We start from the raw sequence: 17,198 nt of genomic DNA, 5'->3' as shown, positions 1-17,198 counted from the left end.
GATGTGGCTTCTCTCCTGTGTGAATTATCTGGTGTGATTTCAGATGATCAAGTCGACTAAAGCTAGTCTCACACTGGTGACAGAAGTATGGCTTCTGTCCTGTGTGAATTATCTGGTGTCTTTTCAGATCAGACAGTTGACTAAAGCTCTTCTCACACTGGTCACAGGAGTAGGGCTTCTCTCCTGTGTGAATCATCTGGTGTGTTTTCAGACTAGACAGTTGACTAAAGCTCTTCTCACACTGGTCACAGGAGTAGGGCTTCTCTCCTGTGTGAATCATCTGGTGTGTTTTCAGACTAGACAGTTGACTAAAGCTCTTCTCACACTGGTCACAGGAGTAGGGCTTCTCTCCTGTGTGAATTATCTGGTGTGTTTTCAGACTATCCAGTCGACTAAAGCTCTTCTCACACTGGTCACAGGAGTAGGGCTTCTCTCCTGTGTGAATCATCTGGTGTGTTTTCAGACTAGACAGTTGACTAAAGCTCTTCTCACACTGGTCACAGGAGTAGGGCTTCTCTCCTGTGTGAATCATCTGGTGTGTTTTCAGACTAGACAGTTGACTAAAGCTCTTCTCACACTGGTCACAGGAGTAGGGCTTCTCTCCTGTGTGAATTATCTGGTGTGTTTTCAGACTATCCAGTCGACTAAAGCTCTTCTCACACTGGTCACAGGAGTAGGGCTTTTGTCCTGTGTGAATTCTCTGGTGTGTTTTCAGACTAGACAGTTGACTAAAGCTCTTTCCACACTGGTCACAGGAGCAGGGCTTCCATCCTGTGTGAATCATCTGGTGCGTTTTCAGATCACGTGGCTGACGAAAGCTCTTCTCACACTGGTCACAGGAGTAGGGCTTCTCTCCTGTGTGAATTCTCTGGTGTGTTTTCAGATTAGGCAGATGACTAAAGCTCTTCCCACACTGGTCACAGGAGTAGGGCTTCTCTCCTGTGTGAATCATCTGGTGTGATTTCAGACTATCCAGTCGATTAAAGCTCTTCCCACACTGGTCACAGGAGTAGGGCTTCTCTCCTGTGTGAATTCTCTGGTGCGTTTTCAGAAGAGACAGTTGACTAAAGCTGTTCCCACACTGGTCACAGGAATAGAGTTTCTTTCCTGTGTGAATGCGCTGGTGTTTATTGAGATTCATCTTTGAACTGAAGTTTTTTTCCACACTGGTCACAGCAGAGACCTTTTCTTCCATCCAAGCCTCTTGGTTTCGTCCCAGGCCTGACAGGACGGCTATCTGGATGGAGATAGTGATGGAGAAGAGTGATATGGTGATTTTATTCAGCTTAATTTCCATGTAAGAGGTTTATAATGGTATGTAGCTGGGTTTTATAGTTTAAGAACACAGTGTAGTCCAGAGTCGTCTACAGTTCTAGACTCAACGCCCACTTTGAAGTCCCCAACACCAACCAACAGAGAGGGGTTCTGACCACGGAGTGCACGCAGGACTCACCACTCACTGTGACAACGGCAGAGGTACGTACGGTTCTGAGCAGAACAAACCCACGGAAGGCAGCCGGCCCAGACAACACCCCCGGCCGTGCCCTCAGGGTCTGTTCCTCAGAGCTGGCTGACGTACTTGCTGACATTTACAACTTGTCACTAGCACAAGCTATTGTGCCCACCTGCTTCAAGACCACCACCCTCGTGCCCCTGCCAAAGAAAAACACTGTAACCTGTCTCAATGACTATCGTCCCGTTGCACTCACCCCAATAGTGATGAAGTGTTTCCAGAGGATAGTCATGTTGCACATCAAGGAGACCATCCCAGACACACTGGACCCTCTGCAGTTTGCGTACCGTCAGAACCGGTCCACTGAGGATTAGGGCTGCACGGTTTTGGGAAAAATCGAATTGCGATTTTTCTGACAGATATTGCGATTGCGATTAAAAAATATAAAAATTAAAGCAGCCCAAAATGTTTCTTTTTACCTGGGAATTGATACCGGTACCCAACAGTACCTTTTTCTGTACTTTACTCTCTCTCAATCAAACACACAATCTAAAACCCCTCCCTACCTCCCTCTCCCAAACAGTTCCTACAACAACTTTTTTATGTTGCATGATCATGTACATTTATTTTGTATTATACTTTTTTTTACGTTTAAATATTAACATTATCTGGCAATCCTCAGTCAAAACTATCAAACTCCTCTGATCTCACTGTCACCCTTCCCCCGAACTGTCAATCACCAAAGACACTTAACTGCTGCTGTGACCCATTGTCCCCTCCATATTTATATTTGTAAACACTACTGGATCCTACACAGTGAATCGGAACGTGCAATAACGTCAATGTTACTCACTTGCAGTGTTGGGACTAACGCGTTACAACGAAGTTACTTTTTGCCGCAACTAGTACTCTAACGCATTACTTTTGAAATTCAGTAACGCTACTTACGTTACTGAATGGTTCGTCACTGCGTTATTTGCGTTATATACGGCGTAGATTGATAGCGAGCGGTAGTGATTATTATTATTATCCTCATCCCCACCCGCGTAGAATGATACGAGGCGAGTCTGGCCACTGGCCAATCAGAAGTGCGCAAGAAATGCGGCTACGGAAAGAAATAGACCCTCTCTATTGTAAACAAAACAAACGCTCGCTATGAATCTACATAAAAAGAACGCAGTAACAAACTAACAAACCATTTAGCAACTACTTGGAGAGATAATTAATATACAACATGGAAACGAGATAAAGAACATGTTTGAGGCGCTGCTGGAGTCAACTGGACTAACGTAACGTTACTACATCTCGACCACCGCAGACTTTGGTGAGTCAGTGCAATGTGTTCACTGAAACTCAAGTTGATCAACGGATTTTGACTGTACGAAATCTGCCAGGGAATCTCATAATACTAATCAAACAATATAAATATAGTCCTTTCATGCACAATTGATATCCTAACGTTGCAATGCTTTGATTGATATCTTAAACAACGTTGCAACTTGCAAGATGGTGAATGAATGAATGAATGAAAACTTTATTTAACAGATTGCAGAATGGGTACAATACAGTACGGCTCAATACATACAATTGTTAAGGGGATGCAGACCTGAGAAAGACGTTTGTCTTGTTTCCATCAGGGTCCCCCATTTTCAATTCATATAGACATTTATGACATACACAACATACATGACATTTATGGCATAGGGACATATAGGTATTTAGTACTGATACATTTGTGACATAAACGGTATTCAAATATACAGTACTGTTACCCCTAGCTTTGGGTAGGGCGTTCCACATTGTTGTGGCATAATTGCGAAACGTTAGTCCCTTGTTTAAGCCGAATCTGGGTTTGTTGAGCTTCCTCTGGTGTAGTGGTTGTGGTATTCACTGACCTTTGGGAAGTATTTTGACATGTACATGGGTACCCCGGTCGTATAGTGTATCTTGTAGACCAGGCCCATTGCAAGTTGCTGTACTCTGTCGTCTATTCTAAGCCATCCTAGGTTGTCAAAGTGGGCAGGGGTGAGGTGGGTTTTAGGAGTAAGGTCAAGTAGTAGTCTGACCAGTTTGTTTTGTGATGTTTGTAATTTAGTTTTAAGCGCCTTTGAGGTGCTTTGGTACCATGAGGTGCACGCATAGTCGTAGTACCCTTGAATTATAATGGTTATAATGAAACGCTCCGGCGACATCAAGGCTGTTCCTTCAACCGGCGCACTTCTTATTATATGACTCGGGACAACATTTGTTTGTGTCAGATTTGTGTTTGTATCTAGACCACATTGCTTAGCAGAGTTCGGTGATGTGAATGGAAACTGTCAAGTTGATCAACCGATTTTGAGTACTATAGGGCATGGGACTCGGGAGCAATCTTTTTTTTTAAATAACTAAATAGTTACTTTTCACAGTAACTCATTACTTTTGGGTGTAAGTAACTAGTACAGTAACGAAGTTACTTTGAAATGAAGTAACTAGTAAAGTAACTGAGTTACTATTTTTCAGTAACTAGCACAACACTGCTCACTTGTGCCTTGTATATATCTTAAACCTTTTTCTTTTTTTGTATATACAAAATATATATGTTTACCTTATTTTTTGCATTTACTTGTATTTAAATAAAAATAGTTTAAGTATTGTGTGATTTTGTGTGAAGGGCGGACTAGCAAAGTAGGATTTGCATTGTACAGCAAACTGTCTGTTCTTGACTCTTTAAGCTCGGGTACAAAATTTATTTCAGATTATTCTGATTATTAATCTGATATTCAATATACATTATTCGTTAATTTCCTATTCCCAGTTTCACCCTCACCATAGACAACTCCTTGGTTTCCCCTTCCCCCCAGGTCAAGAGTCTGGGTGTCGTCCTCGACAGCACCCTATCATTCCATTCCCACATCAATAACATCATCCGGTCTGCCTACTTCCACCTTTGCAACATCAACCGCCTCCGCCCTTCACTCACTCCCAACAGCGCCGCAATCCTGGTCCACTCCCTCGTCATTTCCCACTTAGATTACTGCAACTCCCTTCTCTTTGGTTGCGGGTCTCATTTCCGCCTAAGCGCAGCTCCAGCTATAATAACTATGGCTCCGGCAGCTAGCACCGCTCAGTTCATATCGATACTCTTATTTTGAAAATCCGTGGTGTCGTGACTCATATCCGCTCTACAGCACACAGCAGTACTCGTCTCGCAGTAGCAGCAGTAGCGTCTGGAACACGCACATTGCAACATAGCAAGGCTAGTGTGCTTATTTCGCGACCCAAAACAAATCCCTGCTGTTTTATTCCGCAACGGGTCAAATGCATATAACATGCTTTGCAATCCTCGCCATTCCTTTATGACCACGTCGTGTTTAAAACCGGAATTAACGTTAACGTTAGCATAAGCTAACAACAAGCTAAAGCCCTGTTCAGAGCGATAGAGAACAGCAGAGTGGGGACTGGGAAGGAAGGGGGGGGGCATTCTCCCTTCTGTGTGTGTGTGTGTGTGCGTTTGAAAAGATATGATGAAGTCAGACGAGTATATTATATTGATAGTAAATGTACTGAGGGTAGACAGATGATGTTGATATTTAAACATAAAAAATACAATACATAATAAATGTATGCATGATCATCATGCAACATAAAACAATTGCAGGAACGGTTTGGGAGAGGAAGGGGTTTTAGGTTGTGTGTTCCAAAAAAAATTTACTTAAAGTTTAAAGCTCAATATATCAAAACGTGGCAATTTAGGAGGTCTATTTGTATTAAAAACCATAAATAGTTTTTCATTTAAATGTCTGGAAGAGATAAAAAAATATTCAAATTATATTTGTTACCTTTTGAGTTGATCTAAATGGGTCTCATTCCCGAATAATTTTCAAAGATATATTCTGGAAGACTTATCTTGGAACCACTGAGACATAATCTATGACAAGTACACTCTGAGTCCTGAACGTGGCTGAAACGGTCGCAGAAATGATATGATCTGATATCTGCTTGGAGAATGGCATTCTGTCGTAAACTCCAAAGCGCGTTCCCGTTCAGGTCATTTGCATACAAACCACGCCCCCGACAGTCCTTATAAAGCAACTGGTGACGCAGCTGTGTGAAATGGAATGGCGGAAGTGCTTTGAGAGCCGCCTGATTACGAAAACCTAGCGTCAGTCAGTGCCAATCAGAGAGCGTCTCCGAGAAATGCGGCTAGGTTTCATAATCACGCTTGCGCCCATCAAAAAGATTAGATTAATGTATTGGCATCATATACAGCTCGCGGTACACACTTGCCGCAGCGCGCGCGCACACACACACACGCGCGCAGTACTGTATATGAATGAATGACATATAATATATATAGCCTACGGGCCGGCCGGCGTAATGAATGAACGCAGTATGGCTTATTATTCCATAATTAAGCCTATAGGCTACTGTTCATTCGTAGGCGCTGTGGTATAATATAATGTCCTCATGTAAATATACTCCCCTTCCCTGTGTCCCCCTTACCTGGGCCCCCCCCCCCTCTCTGTGGAATAAGACATTCCCCTCCCCTTTCTCCCCAAACCTGTACCCCCCCCCCCCATTTGACCTATCAAATGGGACCACACACCCCCCCTTGTTGAACTATAAAGGGCTCCTCCCGACCACAATCGAGGTCTTCTTACCTGGGTCATTTCAGCTGATCACCTGGGGGAAGCCCTCAGCCATTCTCTCTATGTACTTACTATCTGTTTGGTTAATAAACCTTTGTTATTATCCAAACCTCGGTTGACTGAGAACATTCTTCATCAGGATATCCACAAATATCCCACAGCGCACACAAGACTTGTTATGGAATATTAATGCAGTCTATTTCCACCGATTAGCTTTAGTTCTTATTTATTTATCCACTGTCATTTCAGTGTTGGTGTATAGGCTATATAGTGTATTTCAATATATGTTTAATTGATTAATGATATATTCGAAGGAATGCAGGTTTATAGCTATATCAACCCCCTCCAATGTACAGTAAATGACCAAGTATGGTTGTCAATATTCCAATGTACAGTTTTGCTTGTACAGTGTAAGTCTACCACCCCTCCTACCCAACCTCCTCCAACAGTTTCTACGTCAAATGTACTCTCTTTTCTGGACTCTTTTTGTATCACAAACAGTACTGTATTTGCAAATCTGGTATGTCATAAATGTATAGATGTAGCAGTACTGTCTATCCGTGTCGTGTGTGTCATATATGTTATGATGAATTGAAAATGGGAGACCCTGATGTAAACAAGACGAAATTCTTTCTCTGGTCTGCATCCCCTTATGTAATTGAGCTGTACTGTACTGTACCCATTCTGCAATCTGTTAAGTTTTCAATCAATCAAACAAAGGTCTGTCCCATTGTATACCAATCAATGGGATACATTGCATGTTGACCTGCATTCTTTCAAATGTATATAATTAATCATTAAAACAGATGTGTAACAAATAAGAAATGCAAATTCCACAGAAGGCATTCAATTATTATTATTTTCAATCATTTCACAATAATTGCATAATTGTGTTTGAATATCTGAGTAATTAAAGTAATTATACTTTTGTCCAAAAATAGCTGGTTCAGATATGGTTAAGCAGCTGCCCTGTGATCAGATGAATCCATATTATTTATTTTTCCGACATCAAATGCGTAATTTCTTATCGTACAAATATTGTCATATTTATTTTAATTATGATCAAGTAATTAATTCCAAGGAGGCCTGTAGCGTTAACATGAAGGAATCACTATGAGAACACAGTCTGTCAAGTTATAATAACATTTTAAATTAGTCAATCAATCATGAGTAGGGATGCCCAGATCGATCGGCCAGCGATCGGTATCGGCCGATAATCAGTATAAATATGCGATCAGGGAATTCCGATAATGACTCATATTCGCCGATCTCGGAAACTGATCAAGTGGACTTCTCATTCGCTGTCTGTCTCAGACGCACAGGACCTGCAAACTGCCGCTGCTCCCTTGCCCCGCCCGCACCCGTGTAGAGTTTGTAAACAGAGGAGGCGGCTCCTCTGCATTCGACCTGAGCTAACATTAGCTACCTAGCTATCGTTACTGTTTAAACAAAATGACCCAGTCAACTATTCACTTTTAGTAGGCATTGTCTAACGGTATTTAGCCGGCTAGCTGCTGATAGCTCCGGATATCAACAAATGCCCCAGGAAGTCTAGTAGTCCATGTTGATATCTCCGTTAGCTTGCGTTAGCTTGCGTTAGCTGACGTTAGTTCTCTGTTCAAAACGAAATCCCATCCCATTGAACTAAAGTTCTGTCTTAACCTCATCTAGCCGGCTAGCAGTAGCTATAGATAGCTCTTGATATCAATGTCTTATAACATTGATTCAATGCGTATTGGAGCTGAGGGCTTGCTGAATGTGAAATGACCAAATAACCGTAACGTTACCAATAGGGTCGAGCTGCAACGCCGGAGAATCCTTTTTGGAGCTGGAGGCTACTAGAGTACACAGACAGTGGAGCTGTTTGCAGATAGCGAGCATTTTGACTTGTTGCGTGGTGGCGATGTCTCGCAGATAATACAAGTACAAGTCTAATTATATAATATATATATTATATATAAAAAAAAAACTTTTTATATAAAATAATTTTTAATTTCTTTTTAATCAAAAACAATCGGTATCGGATCGGTATCGGCCGATATGGCTCACGACGATCGGTGATCGGTATCGGTGGCAAAAAACGTGATCGGGGCATCCCTAATCATGAGATTTGATCGTGGGCTGAGAGCATATTTAAGTGTGCTCCTCAGCACTCTTAGATCTGCTCTCAAATAAGATCTCAGGAAAATTCTCCCACTCCCAGCCCTAATATGTCTTAAATAGGCCGAAATCTGGCTAAGACGAAATATTTTGTCGTAACTTCGTTCGAGAATGAGACCCAATGTTACTGATTGTGTTAAATGGGCTTATGATATCATCTCATATCGATTGCAGGCACCTGCATTGTATCGTATCGTGGCAGATATCGGCAAATATTGTATGTCCAAAGAATCGATATCGTATCGTGATGAAACTGGTGATTCCCACCCCTAGTAGAGTCCATACACCCAACACCAAATCCCATAATTCCTTACACGTAATGTGTCTGGCTGTGTGACGTCAACTTGTCAGCATGAAAATGACAGCCAAACATCTTTCTCCTCTGTCCCTGCCATCATTCTGTTAGAAAAACAGACACAATATTATTTGTTTATTGGCATCATCATCACATCAAAGCTTCACACACCAAAGTCATGGGATTATTATAATCACGCTAATCACATTTATTGTCCACTTAATGGCACAGTAGAGCAAATGAAACACCATCGAGCTTCAACCAGTATGAATATTACTAGTATGACATGTACCAAAATGTACACATCAAAATAAAACAAATAAAGAACTGGGAACTCATCCTACGGATTATTTAATTATTACCACTTCACTGCACCAGATCCCCAGTGGTGCTTAGCAGTGTTAATCTTGTCAACGAAAATTATGACGAAAGATGTTCGTCAACGAAGGTTTTTTTCATGACAACAACGAGACGTGATGTCACGTTATTAAAGAGCATGTGACGCTAACGTGACTAAATCACTATGTATCTGCACTTGCATATTTCTTATTTGATTTGTACCTATTGTAGGGCTGGGCGATATATCGAGTATACTCGATGTATCGCGGCTTGTTCTACATGAGATGTAGTATATTATTATATCGTGAACATCGAGTATATGTTGTCGAGTATATGTTGTCGCGGCTGAGATCAGACTTTAGCTTTAGCGCAGAGCGGTCCTCTCATTTCATTATAGACACATGACCAGCGCGGACCTTAAATTACATGCAATTGCAATTTCATTAGACAGACCAGCGCGGACCTTCAATGACATGCAATTTAATTAACGCAAGCATTGGGCTAACGTTAGCTGCTAACCAAGTTATCCCATGACTAGGCTAAGCTAACTAGCTAGTGTTAGCTGCTAACCCTGGAAAACGCTCAAAGCGGACTCCACAACACTAGTTCCATTCGTGAGGAAAGGGGGTGGGTTATATTGACAACGCTTGACAACAGAGGTTTAAAACATAACTTCATATTTATTGGTTATTCATTTCCTTATATCAGCATCCAGTTTCCATCTCCGTGTCTTAAACTCTTCCTGTTTACATTAGAGTGTGACATCATCGCCTACGGCAGCTTAGACGCTCAAAACGCAAACCTAAAACAAAACCCGAGGGGGGGGGGGGGGGGGGGGGGGCTGGCTCTCTTGCGCGTTCTCGCCCTCTCTCTCTCTCGCTCTCTCTCTACATTCAATGATTTAAAGTAGCCAAACGTTACAGTATAAATACTAACTGGATAGTTGATGATATAAACATTTAATTTCATTATCTGAAATATTCTAAAATCATTAAGTCTGCTATAAGCCATTATCCCTATCCCAAATGGGGGACCCTGATGTAAACAAGACAAACGTCTTTCTCTGGTCTGCATCCCCTTAACAATTGTGTGTATTGAGCCGTACTGTATTGTACCCGTTCTGCAATCTGTTAAATAAAGTTTTCATTCATTCATGCATTCATTCCCTGTGTGTGTGATTATTATTTTCTCACAGTAGTGTGTATATACATATATATGTGTGTGTGTGTGTGTGTGTGTTTGGCTAAAGTGGATAGAAAACACAGTACTGTGCAAAAGTCTTAGGCACCCAATAGTTTTTATATAAATTGTCTTAGATGTAAATACATTTTTTGTTAGTGTGTCAGTAGACTACTCTTAGTACATTTTATTTTTTTGTATTTTTTTTAGCATCTTCATGGTTTAATAATGCAAACATATGTTGCAGGGACTTATTATTAGGGATGGGAATTGATAGGATTTTATCGATACGATTCCATTATCGATTCTGCTTATCGATTCGATTCCCTTATCGATACCTGATCAATTTATAATTTAAATAAATAAATTGGAAATGCAACAGAACTAAGCTGGTTAGAATAACAACATGCAACTTGACATTTCTGATTGTCATTTATTGTTGAGCCCCCATGTCAGAAAAATACAAAAACTGTAAAAAATAAAACATTAACTATAGCCTACACTTAAATAAAATAATGTATTTGAGATTCTCTTAAAATGTATTTATTTTTTTATTCTTAAACTAATTTAATCTATTGAACCGTAGTTGAATTCAACAGGTCGTTATTCCTCTGACTTCTGTCTCACACACACACACACACACACACACACACACACACACACACACACACACACACACACACACACACACACACACACACACACACACACACACACACACACACACACACACACACTCACACACACTCTCACACACACACACACACACACACACACACACACACACACACACACACACACACACACACACACACACACACACACACACACACACACACACACACACACACACACACACACCGCAACTAATTTTACCTTACCCTGAACTAAATCAATGACTAGATTCTAAAGCATTCAAGTAGTTTTCACTGCACATAGAAGTAGCCAAACAGCGGGATCATTTCGGGAGCATATGACCAAAACCTAGGCAATTTCGAGCCCTTAAGGAATCAAATAAGTCTGCCATGGCTACATGCTAACGCTAACGTTATTGTTTTGAAAAACTGGCAGCGATAAGGGAATCGAAAGTCACGGGAGGCACGCGATTCCAGGCATCGGACAATTAGGAACCGATTCCCATCCCTACTTATTATAATCATCATATTGGTGTGACTGTATGCAGCAAAGGGTTAAATCAAGCATTTTTAAGTGCTTTAGAGGAAATGTCAATATCGCGATATATATCGTGTATCGTGATATGGCCAAAAAATATCGCGATATCATTTAGAGGCCATGTAACTGCCCCCCGGCTTGGTGGTGAAATAAAGATGCGGTTATGTTGTCTTTTGCCTAGAGGTAGCTGTTTACAACATTACAGATACTTCTAAAAGTGAATCTGCTACAAGATTGTTATTAAAATCTGGTCAACGTTAGGTAAAATACTGGGCAGTTGCCTGCAATGTCATTGTGGTGGTATCTGACTGCCGTTGTACAAATACACTTACATTTAATGAAGACAAATAAACAACAGACATTCAGGCATGTTTAAATTGGTTTTCTTGGAAACACAGAAAATAAGAGAGGCTCTGCAATGCCACAAAAAACAATCTAATAAATAATTGTACTTACAGATGGTGTCCACAGTCTGATCTGTCTTCAGAAGCAGGTTTTGATCCAGATGGTTTCCAGTAGAAAGTCTTGGTCCAGTAGACAATGTGTTCTGCCACAGAGAGGCGTTCAAGTCAACCAGCAGACTATCCCGTCTTTATGGTTGAATGAGTACTTCAGTCTGGAAAACAGCCCTGTTTTTATACCAGAGAGACAAGAGTTGAGCATTTAGCTGCTTGGAACTGATTGGCTAATCAGAACAACAATAAACACCTCCTCCATCAAACTGATATTTCTGCACTTGCATATTTTTTATTTGATTGTACTTTAATTATTTAAATCCCCTCTCTCTTAAAACATACTGGGTTATCACTTAACCCAATTCGTTTTTTTTAAATATTGAAAATAGAATGAAGTTGCCATATTTCAGGTTCCAAATCAGACATAATCCTCAGTGGGACTTTTAATTATGTGTCTTTATGAATGTATTGATTTTATTTATTCCATGGTATTTGTTAAACATTGAGTCTCAGAATAAAATGAAATCAAAGAGACTAGTGCTCAAGTTTAACAGGGGAAACAAGAATCAACATTGTATTATTGACCATCAGCTGGTGACTGAAACTGTGATTCTTGGATTATGCCACCAGATTACAAAAACAATTGTCAGGTCAGGATATTGTTTTACAGATGTGATTTCAAGATTTGCAAAACATAAAATGTTGACATGGCGTATTTTATATTGGTTAATGTAATTCACAATACATTTCAAAATATATTTCTAATGACTCTGCACCCGTGCCCCTCCCTTCCTACCCCAAACCATTTAGACATGAAACTATACAGTGACAATGGAAATACCAGAGCCAATGGCCCAGTCATAGTAATAAGCATTTGTATAGCAAGTGAGATACAGTGGCCACATCCACCTCATGATAGATTTGCAATTGAAAAGTCAATGGGCCTCATTCAACAATACTCTTATTATTTTTCTTATATTCTTGCTTACCTGTCTGTTAACACTTTCAGTGCCACGGATGACATTACTCGTTTTATCAGCCCAATGCCTGAGTGCCGACGACGACAAATATAGTTTTATTTGTTTATTAGCGATCTGATTTCATATTTCATTAACAGAGTCTCCCGTTGGTACATCAGCTCCTCCAGGAGCTCAGACTGGGAAAAAAGTGCCCCCTATGGTCTATCCCTGTGTAACTGCAGGTCAGTCGCTTAGACTGACCTGGGATCTGTAGATATGTAGAGGCGGAGCCAGCTGGTTCCTTGTGCTGGCAAGAAGTCTGATCAACATGGAAGTCATCGCGGGACGGGAATCAGCCTGGAATATATATTCACAGCAGCCAATACTCAATCAATAAGCGTGATCGATATTTGGAATGGCGATCAGGAATTGGAATGATCTTTTTGGAGAACATCTGATCTGAGGTAAGGAATCTATTTTACCAGTCTTGGGATAATCAGAGTTGTATTCGCTGAGATCTCAGCGTTTGCCCTATGTGTGATGTGTCTGTGATCGCTGATGAGGAAATAAGATAATCGATTTTTCAGCTTGCGTCTCTAGCGTGCATACGTACACATATATTATCGATAATCTAGCGTTTATTTGAAAACAATTCATGAATAGGCCGAAAAATGACAACGTTTTAGTGTATTCTAGAATATTCCAGTAAATGTCTTTTATCATGGAACATTTATATTTTCCTTGAAAACGAGGGCTTTTCAAAATGCTATAAAACGAAAATGAACCGATAAATTAAAACAATCCGCTTCGACAATGTTGACTGGAAAACGAGTCATTGATAAGCGACGGGCAGATTAGACACATAGCCATAATTTAAAACATAGATTAGGCGTTTTTAACGCTAACATTGAAGTGGGTGGCGGCATTCAAGGAGGTTCCGGGGCACCGAGCTCCGGCACGGAAAGTGTTAAGAGAACAATAAGAAAAGCCACCGCCAGATTCATCAAGCCGTTCTTAAAGTCCAAATCTGTTCTTACCCAGGTTTTTTGAATGGTGAATCCCACTCATTCTAAACTGGATGCGCGTTGTCGCGCAAGTAATTTGCATACAGAGACACGCCTCGCAGGCTCATTATTATACGAGAACCGTGGGTCTGCATTGTATATGAGCGGATCCCCCGGCCGTATTCCCAACCCTTCTTCCCCAGAGCCCCACGATTCCTTGGAGACATGAATGATATGATAAAGGCTACTGGTCCATCAGCGAGGAGATAGCCCACAGCGGATAGCCATTTGAGAATAGGCTATTATTTATGGGCAAACGAGGGCCTATAGCCTATACATATTATTTAATGTTTTCATAAGCGTAAAGATACAAGGACAACAGTTAGATTAACAATCAAGTTTGTGTACTGTATGCAGGCTTCGCAGGGCTCCTGTGTCTGTGCCATGCATTATATGCACAAGTTACTGTTCCATAATAGGCTATGCTATTATATATAATTTATATAGGCTACCTAATACCAACATCAAAATAGATTGTATGCCTCTACAAATCATATTATACCAGGTAGCCAATCGAACTTTAAAAGAACGAAGCGAAAAAAGGCATTCATATTCCAGCATAAGCATTGTTATTATGACACAAACGCCAAACAGGTTAACGGTCTTTATTAGTATTTTGCGCTGCCCAGTGCCCAGGCAACAATGGTCTTTAGGGAGTCGTTGATATCCAACATCACCGTGTACAAGTCCGTCAGCCTGTCGCATATTTCTCCCATAACACGCGTTGTGTCTTCTTGGTTCGACAGTGCGTTAAATTAGTTGGTTTTAGACCTCTGTGAACAATCTCGCTCGTGAAGTTTCTCAGAGTTCGCTCGGCTTGGTCCATTTTTCCACATCCCATGGGTGTGTTTCATTACCATATATGGATAATCATGCACGAGCATAGACGGTAAGAACAATGGTATTTATGCACGGTTGATAAATCCCGATTTTTCTGTGCGTAGAGACATTCTAAATTCCTTGTGTAGGAACGTAAATAGAACACTTTCTACGCATTATTGATAAATGAGGGCCCAGGTTCATAATTCCAAGCCGCCGTCACTTTGCAGAAGAGTGTTTACAAGCCAAGTATGATGAGATCGCCTTACTCCTTCATACTCTGATAGACAATGATGCACGGCACATAAGTTTCACCACGGACATATGGACCTGTGATGTTAACCCTGTCAGCATGCTAGGTCTGACGGCGCAGTGGCTGGACAAAGATTTCAAACTGTACAGAGTGGTGTTGCATTCTCACGAACTACCAGGTTCACACACTGCCGATATGATCCATTTGGCTTTTGTAGCTAATGGAACGTAACGAAATAGATGGTCCATGTTAGGGGTGTACGGTATAAATGGTATGAATTTGCGCCCTGCGTTGAGACAATAGTATCTAGCTGCAGCCCAGCAGGTAGACCATGCTGGGAGAACTAGTATCTAGCTGCAGCCCTGCAGAACATACTGGGAGAGAGATAGTGCTATTTCTTGATGTTTCCTTTTTTAAGTAAGTAAAGAGGCCTATGTTCATATCGGTGAGCACAATTTGTAAGACAAATATACAGTAGTTTCATAATAAAAATATATATATATATATTACCAAAAAAAAAAAAAAAAAAAATGTTGCCACAAATATCGGTATCGGCCGATTGTGTTAGTTGAACAATCGGTATCGGTATCTGTGGCAAATTTTCATATCGGTGCATCCCTAGTTGTGAAGCACTTTGAACTGCAACCTCTGTATGAAAAGTGCTATACAAATAAAGTTATTATTTATTATTATTATTATACACAGTCACACACATATCTTTCAATAAATGTTATGTTTATTTTATTTTTTATTTTTCTCCCATGCCAATGTTAGTCGTTATGCCAATTCCCAATCCCCTTCCTGGTTGCTGCGCACTCTACCCCCTACAGTCGGTCTGGGAGAGTGGAGGCTATCACATGCTTCCTCCGACACATGTGTAGCCAATCAACCGCTTCTTTTCACCTGGCAGCGCGGACTCTCACTGAGAGGGTGTAACGTGTGGAAGGATCACACTACCCCCCTTAGATCCTTTCCTCGCTGAGCAGGCGCCCCGACCGAACTGTAGGAGTCGCCGTTTACAACGACCAGGACCCACCCACCGGCTTTCCCACCCTCTAACACTCCCAATTGTGTTAGTACGACGGCTGGCCAAGCCGGAAGCAACGCCGAGAGCTGGGCTCGATAACAGTATCTCCTGCGTTGGTGGCGAGTGCCTGACCCACTGCGCCACCCAGCCGCGCCAATGTTATGTTTATTAAAGAAATATGTTTATTTAACAAATTAACTAAAAAAGGTACACATCTATATATTAGTGCTGTCAATAGATTAAAAATAATTAACTAATTAATATCACAATTTTCTGTAATTAATCTAGATTAAAAATAGCATTTTTCTACTTAAAACGGAAGCTTGTAAGAGATATTTACTTGAGTAAAATCATGAAATTAATGTAAAATCAACACAAAGAAAGTATCAAAGACTATTTTAATAGCTTTCTTTGAATACAGTTTCTCTCGCAAAAAAAAGAACAAGCAAATATACTGCTGAAAGTTCAGAACATTGAAGATTTTTCACTCCATAGATTAATCTAGATTATATTATTTTAATGCTTTAAATTATTTTAATTAATCTCAAGTTAAAGCATTAATTTTGACAGCCCTAATATATTTAAATACAAAATAAATAAAGGTATTGTATTTTACAAAATAACAAGTATAAAACAAGGGTAAACAAACCACTCTAGCAGCAATTAACTATGCTGCTGATCAAAAAATAGGAAGGACTACTTAAAAAAGTGGAGAAGGACCTAGATAGATGGATGCAGCTACCTCTCTCGCTAATCGGACGTGTGAACTGCATTAAGATGAACGTCCTTCCTAAATGTCTCTACCTTTTTCAAACCTTATGCATCTATACATAAGAACTTTTTCAAGAAATTACAAAGGATAATATCTGCATTCATATGGAGGAGGAAGGTCCCTAGAAGTAAAATTAAAACCCTATATAATTCCCCCCAGTGTGGTGGACTGAAACTCCCGGACTTCCAACGTTACTACTGGGCTGCACAGACAAGGGCTCTGTGGATTTGGCAGAATGAGTCGACTAATTCCCCTGCCTGGAGACAAATAGAACAATGCCATACGATGGACGTACCGCTGGCCGGAATTCCTTTTATCCGGTCGTACCACACCCTGAAGAATAGAATAAAACCCATTTATTAAACACACGGCACGAACATGGTTTGAGATTCAGACACATCTTGGTAGCTTTATTGCATTTCACAGGAATACTCCCTTCCACAACAATCCAGCTTTACCAGAATCACTTAGGGATGGCATCACCAAGAAGTGGTACACTCAGGGAATTAAAACTTTTGGGGACCTATATAATAAATAATAACTTCATTTTATATAGCGCCTTTCAAGGGACCCAAGGTCGCTTTACATAGGGGGGGGGGAATAACAAAGTAACAGACAG

At 40.7% G+C, this 17,198-nt stretch overlaps 1 long non-coding RNA gene across 1 annotated transcript; it reads right to left on the bottom strand.

Annotated features, from left to right (window-relative positions):
- Positions 1–1,171: 1,171 nt before the first annotated feature.
- Positions 1,172–11,853, bottom strand: LOC311241789. Its single transcript, XR_014620578.1, has 3 exons — positions 11,687–11,853; positions 8,559–8,643; positions 1,172–1,237 (listed from the first exon to the last, which is right to left on the bottom strand). It is a non-coding gene; the product is annotated as an uncharacterized lncRNA (long non-coding RNA).
- Positions 11,854–17,198: the final 5,345 nt, after the last annotated feature.

Source organism: Notolepis coatsorum, assembly GCF_963971535.1.
Source record: "Notolepis coatsorum genome assembly, chromosome: 15".
Classification (NCBI taxonomy): domain Eukaryota; kingdom Metazoa; phylum Chordata; class Actinopteri; order Aulopiformes; family Paralepididae; genus Notolepis; species Notolepis coatsorum.
Note: the sequence above shows the minus strand (reverse complement) of the source record. Positions and strands in the feature narration are given on the sequence as shown.